Here is a 13,417-nt window from a genome sequence, read left to right on the forward strand (position 1 = left end):
AGAAATTTACTTTGCTTCTTACCTTTTCCATTTAGAAATGTGTTATGGTCATGTGCAGGTTGGGCAAAACCTGGGTTATTGTGAATGTCTCCTTCTATTTTAGACCATGTAGAATTTTTAAAAAATATTTTGAAAAATAAAGGTAATACTTCTAAACAAAAAAGTGTAAAGAAAATCTTTACTCTCCCTCAACATATTTGCGATTCTAATTCTTGACAATTTTTTTTTTTTTTAATACAAATGAATAATACACCTTTCCCTTGGAAAATTGCATCTTTTGAGGAGCACTTCTTCAAATGTAGATGAAATAATATTGATAAGCAATGTGACTGATAAAATTATTCTGGGCTATCAGCAGATCAAGAAGACAGTGTGGAAACAAGCAGTTTAAAAGGGAGTGAATTGAGGACTTTGTGATGGTATATAGTTCAAAATGGATAATCCAACTCTAAACCTTCTGATGAGACTGTGTTTCTGTTCTTTGATTTGTCTGTAAACAGACTGAAACCATGTTTCAAGTACCCTGCCTTGCTCAAGCAGTCAGTCTTTCTCAAACACATTTGGTTTTTGTTCAGACCTAAATGTTTTGCAGATATGCTCTTTATTTCTTATTTTGGAAATTTCTGTGATATATATATATATTTTTTTTTACATGATACTTTGTCTGATACGTGGTGAGTGATTCAGTGGCAGTTAGGGCACTGTTCTTAAGAGTTGCATATCACAAATCGTGCTGATGGGGCATAAGCTCAGTGTTATAGCAGATACCCACTAACAAATGTTTCTGAGAGATTTGGAAACTGTCTTTCAGATAGGTTGCAAATCATCTAAAATAAGATGCAGGGATTGACACTAATTGATTTTTTTTTGGTGACAATTTTTTTTTTAATTTCCATCCATTTTTGCTTTAGCTGAGGATAAAGGGCGTAGGGTTGGGGATACAATACTTGACATTCAGTGTTTTCTGAATTACAGGTGTTTATGTGGTGGGTAGAACAAATCTTGAGAATTCCTTCTGCAGGGATTCTCTCAGGAATTTCCAGATTATTTGAGATGATGAGTAAAATTTCAGATAAGAGGTCTAGTGACTTGGCTTTCTATTGCTTGTCTTAGAGCTAATGAGAAGAGTTTTTCTGCAGAATGGTGCCTTGCAGACAGAGGAGACAGAGCTTTCTAAAATTGTGTACTGACTTAACTGGAGGATGTGAGAGTTGTGGGTTCTGGCTAGAGGCAGTGGACATGACTGGAATGCCCTTGAGACCAGGGTTATGATCCCCAACTCTGGCCTTCCCTGTTAAATTTAGACAGCAGCTTAGTTTTATCCTCTAATTAGAAGTATCTGAGATGGGCGAGCTTATTGTTCGAAGGGAGTGTGGTGATGTAGTCACTGCTACATTGGGAAGAAAGACTTAAGTAGTTTAGGCTAAGAATGGCTGTTTGTGGTCAGTGTGCACAGGCCTGATACATTTGAAAATGACATGGCAATCCTTACTGGACGTAAGGAAGATGTTTATGTTAAATGGCATTCGATGTGTGTAAACCAAATCTGAACTTGGTGCTTCTTATAACTGTTTAAATTAGAAAGTAAAGTAGTAGATTAACATCCAAAATAATATTTTGCTCTGGTTTCTGTGACTTCTTTGGGACATGGAGATAATGTTCTTTGAGGCAAACTCTCCTTTTAAGGAGAAAATTAAAACTGAGAAAGCACAACTCCCTGTGCATGTTGGCAGAGCTAAGTGTCGTTGGATGGCAGGAAAGTTTTGGGGGTCTTTGTTTTGTTTTAAAGGGAATCTGTAGTGCACTTCAGTAGAGTTACAAGGGCTTGGTTTCTGCCCTGTACAGTGTTATCCCAGAATCTCGGAACTGGGATTTTTCTGTATGGGCTAGTTTGCCCTTCTGAGAAGTTAATACAGGGCTCTGTGTGCTTAACTACAGAGCAGACCTACTCTGTCCTTTATAAAAGGAGCCCGTGTATTCCTGAGAATACTTTGAACCCAGGCTCAAATATTGTTTGCACAGGAGACCACTACACCTATTAGTCAAACACTTGTTGAAAGAGAAGAGTTAAGATTGTTTGTTGTCCCACTTCCCCCATTTGAAGGAGAAATGAAATACTCTTATCTTCAAAGCTTGAAATAGATTTGAGGCAAACTCTCTGAAGGGCTGTATTTCTATCTGCACTCTTCTTCAACACCTGCATTACTCACACTACTATCAATGATTGGTGCTGCAGTAATAAAACTGCAGAGATTGCAAGCCTGTAGGATTTATTTTTAATAGGTTTTGAATCAAATCATTTATTTTAAACAACTCTTGGTTAAAAATACTATAAATATTGATCTGGGGACATCTGCCTAAAATTAATAGGCTATAAATAAAGTGGTTCTTTAAACAGATGTTTCTTAGCCTACAATTTCTCTAGTTGGTTTTTAGGTCCTTTTCATGCATGTCAGCTAAATGTCAGTGAAGAAAACCAGTCATGGGTGTTGCATTTTATTTGTAAATTGTATCTCAATTTCTTGTCAACACTGAATGTGTTTTTGTGGTTAAGTAATGTGGTTTTTTTCATCATAGGCAGCAGAAAAAATGTAGTTAGTTATCTTCATCGAGCTGAAAGGGAATAGGCACAATGTTTGGCCTGCCTGGGTAAAAATAAGACCAAACAATTATTTCTAACTGTTCCTGATCTCCTTTCTCACCAGAGAAAAAAATGTAGTTCCTTGACCTTTCAAGAACGGTATCCTGTATAAAATTTAGCATTGGTTGGAAGCCTGCTTTGGCATGTGAGGCAGCCTTATATGCAAGGTACCTTATTTCTTCCTGAGAGGGAGAAGTCTGGAAGAAGTGGTCCCGACTGTCATATTTTAACCATGGTTGCCTACTGTTAGGAGTATTCATCCAAGTATGAAGGATGAGCCCTCCTCAGCTATTAAAACATCCAATGTTTGTGTTAGAAAGCTTATATAGAAAGATACTTTTTTCAAAATACTCTTTTGGAGTGTTGAAGAGTGTATGGTTATACAGGTTTGGTAGGATAAGCCACAGTCTGTGTCAGAGTACCACAAATTCTTGGTTTATTCTTGATAGCAACATATGTTGTTGGGCTTTAAATATTTAAATTACTTCACTGCATTTATTGTTCACTTCCCACCTGGAGTAGTGTGTCCCTCTCTGGAGTCCTCAGCACAGGAAGGACATGGATCTGTCGGAGTGAATCTGGAGGGCCACCAAGATGATCAGAGGACTGGAGCACCTCTCCTTTATGATGACAGACAGAAGAGAGCCTACGAGAAAGTTGGAGAAGGAGTTTTCACAAGGGCATGTAGTGATGGGACAAGGGGGAATGGCTTTAAACTGAAAGTAGGTTTAGATCAGATATAAGGAAGACATTCTTTATTTGAGTGTTGAGGTGCTGGAACAGGTTCCTCAGAGTAGTTGTGGATGCCCCATTCCTGTCAGTGTTCATATCCAGGCTGCATGGGATTCTGAGCCACCTGCTCTTGTGGAAGGCATCTCTGCCCATGGCAGAGGGGCTGGAATTTGGTGACTTTGGAGGTCTCTTCTAAGTCAAACTAATCTATGATTCTATGGTTGTTTTAAAAAAAATAGTGCACAGATTTGGCAAGATATTTTGGTAATTCTAGACTAGACTGATTTGTATGCCTTGGAGGAGCTGCAACATGGCTAAATCACTTTGTCTAACAGTGATGCAGTTTAAAAGACATTACTTATTAACCTAGTATTTTAATTTTTCTGAATCTTCCCATGTTATAGTGCCAAATTTAACTGAATGAGGAAAAGATACTCTTTAAATACAATTTGATCTGAAATAATTAACAGTGTAAAAATCAATACATTCTTATCCATTGCATTAGTCTGTCACACAGGATAGACTTTTTTGATGATGGAACTGTAAAATATTGGAAGAAATTAAAAGAAAAATTTGCAAATACATGCATAACTTTCTTTTCTGTTAAACATGAGCATAGGCATGTTCAGAGGCCTGTATATGCCCTGAGAAGTGACTAAAGGTAAACAGATTGGTAAATATGAAAGAGAATAGGCATAAAATATCCATTAATTTTTTCCCATGCTGTAGCTCATGAATCAGAGGCAGTTTCTGTGCATAGTGGACTTCCATTCTGGTAACATGTCCATCTTCCAGTTCACTTCACTCTGTATGTTTTCAGCACCCACAGAACACTGTTGTAAAGATGTTTACAGGTTAGCCATGTCTTTTTGTAAAGAATTGCTTTCTTTGTTTTTTTGAGCCTACTACCTGCAGTTGCTCAGTGATTGGACCTCTCCTCACTCACTTTTTTCTGTGAACCTCATGCTATGACCGAAGCCTGTCCATTTTCCATGCCAGTCTTATCCTAAGGAAATGGAAAACGTGAAGGACACAAACCTTGCCATTCTCTTAGCTGCCAGTTTGGTGTTCCTGTGGGTGTTCCTGTGACTGGCCCTGCTCTGCAACATTTGGGTCACTTCCAGCTTACACTGAAATGACTGACTTTCTGAGGTCCTTGAGAGGAAAAAAAAAAAGCATTCTTTGCATTTGTGTTGTGTTGTTTTGGTTTTTTTCTGAGTGTGTGTGTGTGTTGTTTTTTTTTTCCCCCAGTCTTATTTATCAATCTGGTTACACATGAAGATACAACTGAGTGTTTTTTGTGGGAAGGAATGTAAGGCTAGTGAAAATATTATTGTATTAATGTAAGAAATCTGACTTGTGGAATAGCAGATTGAAATGCTGTAAAGGCTGAGTGCAGGAGTAAATGTCCTTGAAAGCTTCATGTTTACCTTGGGTGAGAATGGCCAAAGCACTAATTTTGCAAATTCCTGTGTTTGCAATACATATGCATTAAAAAGTGGAGAATGCAATTTTTTTGTAGACTGCTGTATGGATGTGTTGTCAGATCCACTTCTTCAGTCATTCATAGCATAAAATTTGGTGGAAATGACTTTTTTTTTTTTCTGTTCTGATGTCAGGAGCAATGATCACAGCATCAGTTTTGGGGAAGCATGCTCAAAGAAAGAATCATTAACCTTCTTTGACCATCCCACTGAGGCCAGCTTGAAGAGCCCTATAGTTTTTAGTGCTGCAAAATTGGCATTTCCATCTCTTTTCTCAGCCCTTTCACTAATAGAGTATGAATGCACTGAGTGTCTGTGGGACAACAGATGCCTTCGTGCTATAATCCTTTAAAGTTACCTCACTTTTCCTTTTTTATGACCATTTTAATTTCAAGGAAGCAGAAATTTAACAAAAGCTTATTGAACAGAATTAAAGCCTTCATGTGTTTAATGAAGCATAATTTACTATTGCTGCCTCCCTAGGCCAGCTTGTTTTGTCTACTCTTTGGAGTGCTACCCTGTTAAGAAATCTAACACTTTGCAATTGCCTGTTACTCATTTCATTTAACTTTGGCAATAAGTTGCCTTTGGCTCTATTACAAAGCTTTCAGAAGATAATCAGAAGAAAACAAGAGTCAGGAAGAAATAATAGCAGTTTGTTTTTATTCTATAAATCTACTTTACTGCCAGCTAGCTGGGCATTGTGTAGGAAAAGAGATGAGTCCAAAGAGTGATAAAATTTCTAGCTGGGATTGCACAGGATTTAATGTAGTATGGCCAGTCTCAGGGACTTCCCCAGCCACCGTCAACATCAAATCCTCTGAATAAGCAAAGAGAATCTTTGTTACTCAGTATTTTTATAGCCATTTTCATCTTTCTTCAACCCAGTTCTATGTGTTTTCAGTGCCTTTGGTAAGTCTTGTGATCGCTCATTTATTATTCTTTCCTACTATTGCCTAGAGGGTCATAAAGTTTGTGGCACTGTACAATTACTTTACAATTTATCATGTTGCAACAACTGCTGGCAGTAAATGTTTGTGGTGATAGGTGTTAAATTAGGTACTGTATCAGTGATTGGAGGAAATAAGATAAATGGAATGAGACAGAGAAGGTAAGTTCAAGAAACTGATTGAACAGTTGAATTTTGTAGATGTTTCACTTAGAATCTACTAAATTGCACAGAAACTTTGGTCATTGCTAGAGGCCGTATGAAATAAGGTTTTATCTGCCCTGTAATTTCACTTTCCAATTTCTCCAGAAAAATTTGAGCATAGAATGATGACAGCTTATGCAAATTAAAGTTCCCCCTGCCTCATTTCAGCTCAAGAAGTGGCGTGCCTAATGAGGAAACAGAGAGAAATAGAGCTATTCTGTCTCATCTTATATGCTTTTGGATGCAAACAAATGATCCCTTTTTGTACTCAGGCCCAGTTAAATGCAGAAGCCATGTATTGAGTGATTACAAAAATAAAATAGCTTAAAAGTAAAGAAAAAAGAGAATTAATTCATATTATATGCTAAAAATAAAATCAGTCACATATTTGTTCTTTTGGGTGGAGTTGGACCAGTGGCAGGTAAGGCTAAGTGAGGGATATTTGTCTCTTCTGAAGTCTTACTGTATCCCCATTTGGACAACCAGTATTTAGGGAATGTTTTAGTATTGTTGTGTAGGTAGAAGTCTTTTGGCTGATGGAACTGGTACAGACTTCACACTGATACATTTCTAAAGCACGTACATTTATGAATTCCATACGATGTGGAACTTTCCCTTTTTGTCCTGGCTTTGTCCTGTAAATGGTTCATGAATGTGCCTTTTTCATTTTTAAGCAGCATGCTCTAGGACATTACTGGTGCAAGGAACACTTATTTCTTGCAACTTGCAGTAAGTCTATAATTTTCAGGCAAAGAATTGTATTCTTAAAGGATGTCTTTTTGGCACATTTTCAATGTAACTTTGACCCTGATGAGTGTGTTGGTTGGCAGAATTGGTCACAATTCTGAATCACAGAATGTTGTTTACTTAAAAAATCTGTGAGGCTTAATCATGAGGCTTCTGTTCACTTTGTAGCAAAGCCTGTGTGTGAAATTCCAGAAATGTATTCTAGAGCTTTAAAAGCAGAAATTCCATGGGAAACATTTTCTTACTCTTCTTTTACCTCTCTGTATTTAAGCTTCTTTCTACCTTGTTCAGTTTCTGAAGCAGATTTGAAAGCTGTTGCTTTTTCAATAATAATTGTTTTGTCTGTTTCTTTACTATTCCAGAGAACTTTACAGATTATCTTGCAGGACATTCCTGCATTTGCTGCATGAAATATCATCTTAAATGGGAAGGACTGTTGCAGTCTTTTTCAATATGTGGTCTTATTGTAAATCCTGTTTGTGCAAAATTAAAGACACCAACAATTAAGCAGAATGATATTAATGCAGGAAAACTCATTCCACTGTCTTTCACATATCATAAGCAGTGCCTGCTTTTCTTAGTAGGGGGACAGGTATATTTAATAAAATATATATATATATATATTTAGCAAAAGAACATTCCTATCCTTAGTTTAGTTCCAAAACCTGAATAAAATTTATTGTTGTGTAGAGTTCTAAAATAGAGAGGGAGAGAGAATTGGGTTTGAATTTTTGAAAGAAAATGGCCCTAAATTTTTTGTTAACTCTATTTTTTTATTATTACTTTTCCACAAATAAAGTTGTGGATTTTTTTTTTCCCAAAACTGGACATGAGGTTTTAAGATAAGTACAGTTCTGTTAAAAACTTAAAATTTTCCTCATGAACACATAATAATTCTAGCAGATTGGCTTTAGTATTGGCTTAAGTTGTGATATTTTTGTAATTTTTTTTTTTTAATGGAAGTAATGTTGTTGCATACATCAGGAAATGTTTTGCTATCTCTTCTGCTCAGTCTGCCTGTATAGTGAGAAGCTGGAATGCATGTTCCTGGAAAGAAACTGCATTTGATAGTTGATAGTGTACATCATTAATACATAGGCATATGTTTTCTATTTATATGCAGCAATTACAACTTAATATGGCTAATAAGGGTAGAATAATTGGTACCCATGAAGCATGGTCTTTTTGGTGCCTTGGCTTTTGGGATTCACTACTTGAATTTCCTGTTGGATTTAGAATCACCTGTTAGAAAATGTGTCTTCTTTTTGTAGTGAAGTTATTTTGCTGTTTTAGGGTAGCATAAAACTTACCAAGCAGTTCTTTTTGTAGTCTTACGTTGTGTGAAGCAATTATATAATTTGAAGTGGAAATCATTTTAAAGTTCACAGGATTAATGTCAAACTCTATAAGCTCTATATTAATCTTAAACAGATCTTTCTTGGTAGTTCTGCACACATCCAAAAATAATATTTCTGAATGTTCTTTCTGTACTCTGGATTACCCTCAGTGTTCCAGGTAGTTAAAGGAGTACATAAGAAATATCTGGTGTGGCTTGAAGTTCACGTGACTGTCAAATGTTGCAGTCTTTGCCCCTGTGCCTGGAGCACTGAGTTTGTTAGGAGCCAGCCTGCATCTGCATGGAGGTAAGATGTGCTGCAGACTGTAGACCAAGAACAGACTTCAGGTGTGACCATGCTTGAGTTTCTTTGTTTGGAGTATTTGGAGTTTAAAGAAATCACTATGTAATAGATTTAACAAGTTCATTTGTAGTCTTTGGTCTTGCAATTTGACTGCTTTCTCGCTTCACTGAAGTGTAATGAAGCTGCTCCATGCCAGTTATTCTGAAGTTTTAGCTGGGGCACTCTGCAGGTCACCTCGTCCAGCCTCCTTCTTGCAGCAAGGCAAAGTTAGATGAGGTAGCTCAGGGCCTTACACAACTGAATTTTCAAAATCTCTAAGGATGAAGATTCACAGCCTTCCTGAGTACCTGTCCCAATGTTTGATGGCTCTCTGTTAACCCTCATTGTTCCCATGTTCAGCCAGAGCTTGTCTTCCTGCAGCTGGCCACCACTGGCTTTTGTCCTGTTACTTGTGTCCCAAGTTACACCTATGTGACCCACATTTAGGTTGTGGAAGACTGCTATGAGATGTGTCCTTTGCCTTCTTTCCTCCAAGCTAAACAAACCTGCAGTCTTTCCTTCTGCATCATTTGCTGCAAACACAGGAGCACTTTGGGCTGCCTTCCACTGTCTTGCCTCCAGTGTGTCCCCATCTCTCGTGCCAGGCACGGATCTTTTGGGGCAGCCTTGGGAGTGAGCAGTCCCATCCTCAGGTGCCTGTGCAGCGAGCTGTGTAGCCCTTGTTGCTGCAAGGGTGCACTGCTCACTTGTCCATTTTTGCTGCCCACCACAACCCCCAGGACCTTCCTTGCAGAGCCACCACCTGCCTGCTGTGGCCTTGCAGGCCAGTGAGTTTCCCTCGACAGATTCTGTGTGTGTTCCTGAGAGGCTGCTCCTCTGGCCTGTGGAGGTCCCTCTGTGCAGCAGCCTTGCCCTACAGCCTGTTCAGTGCCCCCCTTTTTCTTCTCCCTTTCATCCGTACTGACTTTGCCCTTCTTCCTTTTGCCCAAGTTACTGGTAAGAGTGTTGATGTCAGCCCCAATGCCAGCTCTTTCAAACCATTGACTGCTACCTTTTGAGCCTCATGGTCCAACCAGTTTTTTACTCACTTTTGTCTACCCCATGAGTCTGTATCTCCTCAGCGTGACTACAAGAACTGATTGGGTATTTGATACTGGGGTGTGTTGAAAACCTTGCTGAAATCAAGGTAAATTAAATGGAATTCTGTCTGCCCATCCACAGAGGCAAGGCAGCTGTTTTAGAAGATGGGTTGCTCAAGAGCAAGTAAGGTCTGGCTTCTGTATGTCACCTCCTTGCTCTTGGGGTGGTAAGGTCTGTCAGGACTTGCTCTATTTGCTGACTGGGAGATAAACTAGGACTGACTGCCATTCTCTGGGTCCACATCCTTGCCTGGAATTTCAGCATAGTGATCTTAGTTTTGTTTCTGCTCACAGCTGGTGTTTGATCTGATGGTTTCAGAGGGTCTCTGTAGTGATACTGGTGCTTTGGTCCTGGCCCCTTGGTGCTTGTTGGGGATGTAGTTTTATCAGTTGCTATTATGAACTCTTCTCTCAGCTTCTCATGTGATTTTTTTCTTGAGAGGCCCATTCTAATTAACTTTCTCGGGGTTTCACTTTTCTGATACTTTAAAAGATTAATTAATACACCAGCAGCAGTAGTTTCAGCACTGTTTCTTGAGGGACTACATGGTTGTCTCTTAATTAAAAAACAAACAAGCAAGAAACCCCAAACAAATAACAAAATATCCCCCAACCCCCCCAAATACCCGCCCTTCATTTTTCTGTATTTTACCAGTTATAAATCTTTGGAGAAACCACTTCTGACCTAAGGCAGTCTTATAAATGTCATCTAAAATAATAAAAAATAAAGGTTTGTACATAAATTCTATCAAAACAAAAATTTCCATTAAAACCACTTTATTCATTTATGTGCCTGCTTTTTGTGAAGCTCTAAATTTACTTGCATGATTTCACTGACCCTTGTGGTACTAACTGCAGTCTTTAACACTGAGCACATGAATAAGTGTTTTCAAAATTGAGGTTGTAAATAATAAGCTGTTTCACAGGGAGAAATGTGTCTCATTGATGTGGGTTTTTGTTTGTTTGTTTTGAAGGATTTTGTAAATTTACAGTTCACATAAATACCTCAATAAGGTTGCCATTAACATACCAAGGCATTGCAACAGTGTTTTCTTATTTCAGAGTGATCGAAATTAAGAGCACAGAATAATCTTCAAAGAACAAAAACTTGCACTACTTTTTGCTTATGCTGACTTCAGAGAAATAAGACCTGCAAATGAGGATCCCTTACTAAATACCAGACTTCCCCAGCTGCTGCATGGCTTCAATATTAATTTATTTCAATACCTTTCAAAGGCATTGTTGGATATTTCATATAAATAGGTGAAATATTTCCAGGAATATTTTGGTCAAACTTCTCTCTGTCAGTGTTTTGATCTCCTCCTCCTCATTATCTTGTAGTGGAATAGTTACACTGCTGATTTTGCTCTGAAGGGTCTGATGTTGGGCTTCTGATGGAAGTGCAATCTGCCTCGTGTTCCACTGACCCCTGTGGGAAATGGCAGTTGTGCTCACATGCAGCCTCCTGGAGACCATATGCTAGCAGATATTTTCATGTTGTTCAGCTAGCTTGCTAATTCTCATCTTTACTGTTGATCTGAGCTATTTCACAAATGGCCACTTGAGATCTGAGCAAAGAAAAGTTAGGAATGTTGAAATAAGATCAGGAGATTTTGTAGCAATGAGAATAGAATTGCTGGAAGGTCAAACTAAAATTTTCACTCGAGTTGAAGGGGGAAGAGAAAGATGAGTAGGAGGTCAACTATTTTACAGCCAGATTATTGTCATTAACCTTTCTTTTTGCATAACAGGTTCATTTAAAAACAACTGCTAATTCATGACTTTTGTAAATCAGATGCACTTGCATTCTTATTCTGTATATTTATGTAGTGATTCTCAAAGATAATGTCCAGCAGGACATCAGTCCTTGGGGTGGAGTAGTAGTAGCCAGCAGCATTATTAGCTCTTAGTCTTCAACTTTTTTTCTAAGTAATTTACCAGACCTCACAAGAAAACCACATGAAATCAAGTGCTGCAGCTCTTTTACCTGGCATTCATTTTGCCGGCCCAGTTTCAGTTCCAGCAAAGTGAATTATACTGTTATTTCATCTGGCATTGAGAAGAGAGAAGAAAAACTTTGAAAATGCCTCCTTTACATAGGATACTAACATCAGTTCGGTTATGTCCTGATCTGTTGAAAACTGAGACCTGTGCTGCTTTTAATGCCTTTTAATTTCTACAGTACTTGAATTCTGACTTTAGACTCGGACGTTGAGGATAGGACTTCTCCAGACAGTACTTCTGATAACCTTTGATAACCTTTGGAGAATCCTTTGTAGAGGTATAATAAAGTGTTCTTATATAAAACTAGAAGCTGTGCTGGTATTAACCTGAATCATCTGAGAACTTGAATTTTCTGGAGTTGGAGCTGGCAAGACAAGATTGGAATGCATAAAATCTGCAACATCTGATCTTCAACTGTGTACTTGTTTAGAATTTTAATATAGGTACAATATTAATTTTAATGCTAACAGTGCCATTAAATGACATATTAATTTTATTTGAAGGCTAGAGACATATTAGGCAAAATACAATCTGCCTTATATCATCTCTAAGCATGTATGCTTTTTGTTGTGGAAATATTACTGTGGTCAGAAGTAGGATTTCATATGGAAAATAACAATTTTTTAATGCTCTTGAACCAGCCGGTAGGACAAGGACTGTAAGAACTTCTTAATAATGCCATTTGGAGCTCCTGAAGTCTGCCTCAAAAATATTTGGCAGTTGACTTCATCAGGTCATTATGTCATTTTCAGATCAGTAGAGTGGAAGAAAGTTGGGATTCTTCCAAAATTCTGTCTTTCGATTTGGAAACAGTATTTCTATGTGTTGCTTTTTTTTTTTCCAAAAGTAGTAAAGTAGGATAAAACTGTCAGATGTGCCTGCCACTCTGGTAGAAGCTTGGCAAATATTAAAAGATGGATTTAAAAATTCCCCCCCCCCTCCGAACATGGTGACATACACAATAAATTATGGTCTTTGAAAGTGGAACACCATCTGAACACACTGTCAAAAAAATTTTAGTGGAAATCTGTCACTGGCTTTGGTAATTTAGAAACAAGATTACAAGAAGAGATGGTGGCTGTTCCCTTCCCTTTCCCTTAAGAAACTTGCCTGGGATTTAGGAAACTGATCAGTTCCTAGCCTGAAGAGATTTTCCCAGGATTTTCAAACATCTCCAGTTTCCCATGAGGAAGGTGGCCCTTTGATGCTGCTGAAAGTGTGTAATGCTGGCCTTCAGTTGAAGCAGAAGCGAAGAGTTGGCTGTGTAGTGGTGCAATCTGTGCCTCCCTTAGCAAGCTTTGGGCAGTGCCCTGCTCGTGGGGAAGAACTCTTTCAGACGTTCTGCTTTGCTCTCCAGTCTGGTGCTCAGCATGGGTGTACTGGGGACTGTGGGCACTGCAATGCTTAAACCTACTTGAGTCAAGTGGGTAGTGCAGGAGTTCTTGTTGCAGTTTTGCACCAGTGTTTGCTCTTTTTACCCCATTTCTTAAGTGCCTGGAGTCCCTGTGGGCAGGGAGCCGCTCTGCCCAGCTCACCAGGGAGCTGAGGCACACTCAGGAATTGCAGAATGAATTGGCTGAGGCTGGATCCAGAGCAGAACAATACTACAGGGCTTGGAGCTAGAGCTTGTTTATAATCCATGGTTCAAGGAGCAAGTCTTCTTTTTTTCGTTTTTTTTTTCCCTCTCTTATATATTTAGGGTACTTTTGAACTGTTGCCTTTTGTGACTTGAAAGCTCGAAAGAGATGAATTACTCCAGTATGCTTATTCTTGGAAGCTTCAGCTGCTGCAGAGTGAATGCCAGCCTGCCTGCTGATGGGCACATCTGTTATATTTTATCTGTTTTGTAATCCAAATCTTTCTGAGACCATTTCTGT

At 38.5% G+C, this 13,417-nt stretch overlaps 1 protein-coding gene across 2 annotated transcripts in view; it reads left to right on the top strand.

The window, feature by feature from the left end:
- PDGFC (platelet derived growth factor C) overlaps positions 1 to 13,417 on the top strand; it is a 123,459-nt gene that overhangs the window by 36,315 nt on the left and 73,727 nt on the right. The window lies entirely within an intron of this gene.

This window comes from Corvus cornix, chromosome 4 (genome assembly GCF_000738735.6).
Source record: "Corvus cornix cornix isolate S_Up_H32 chromosome 4, ASM73873v5, whole genome shotgun sequence".
NCBI classification, from domain to species: Eukaryota; Metazoa; Chordata; class Aves; order Passeriformes; family Corvidae; genus Corvus; species Corvus cornix.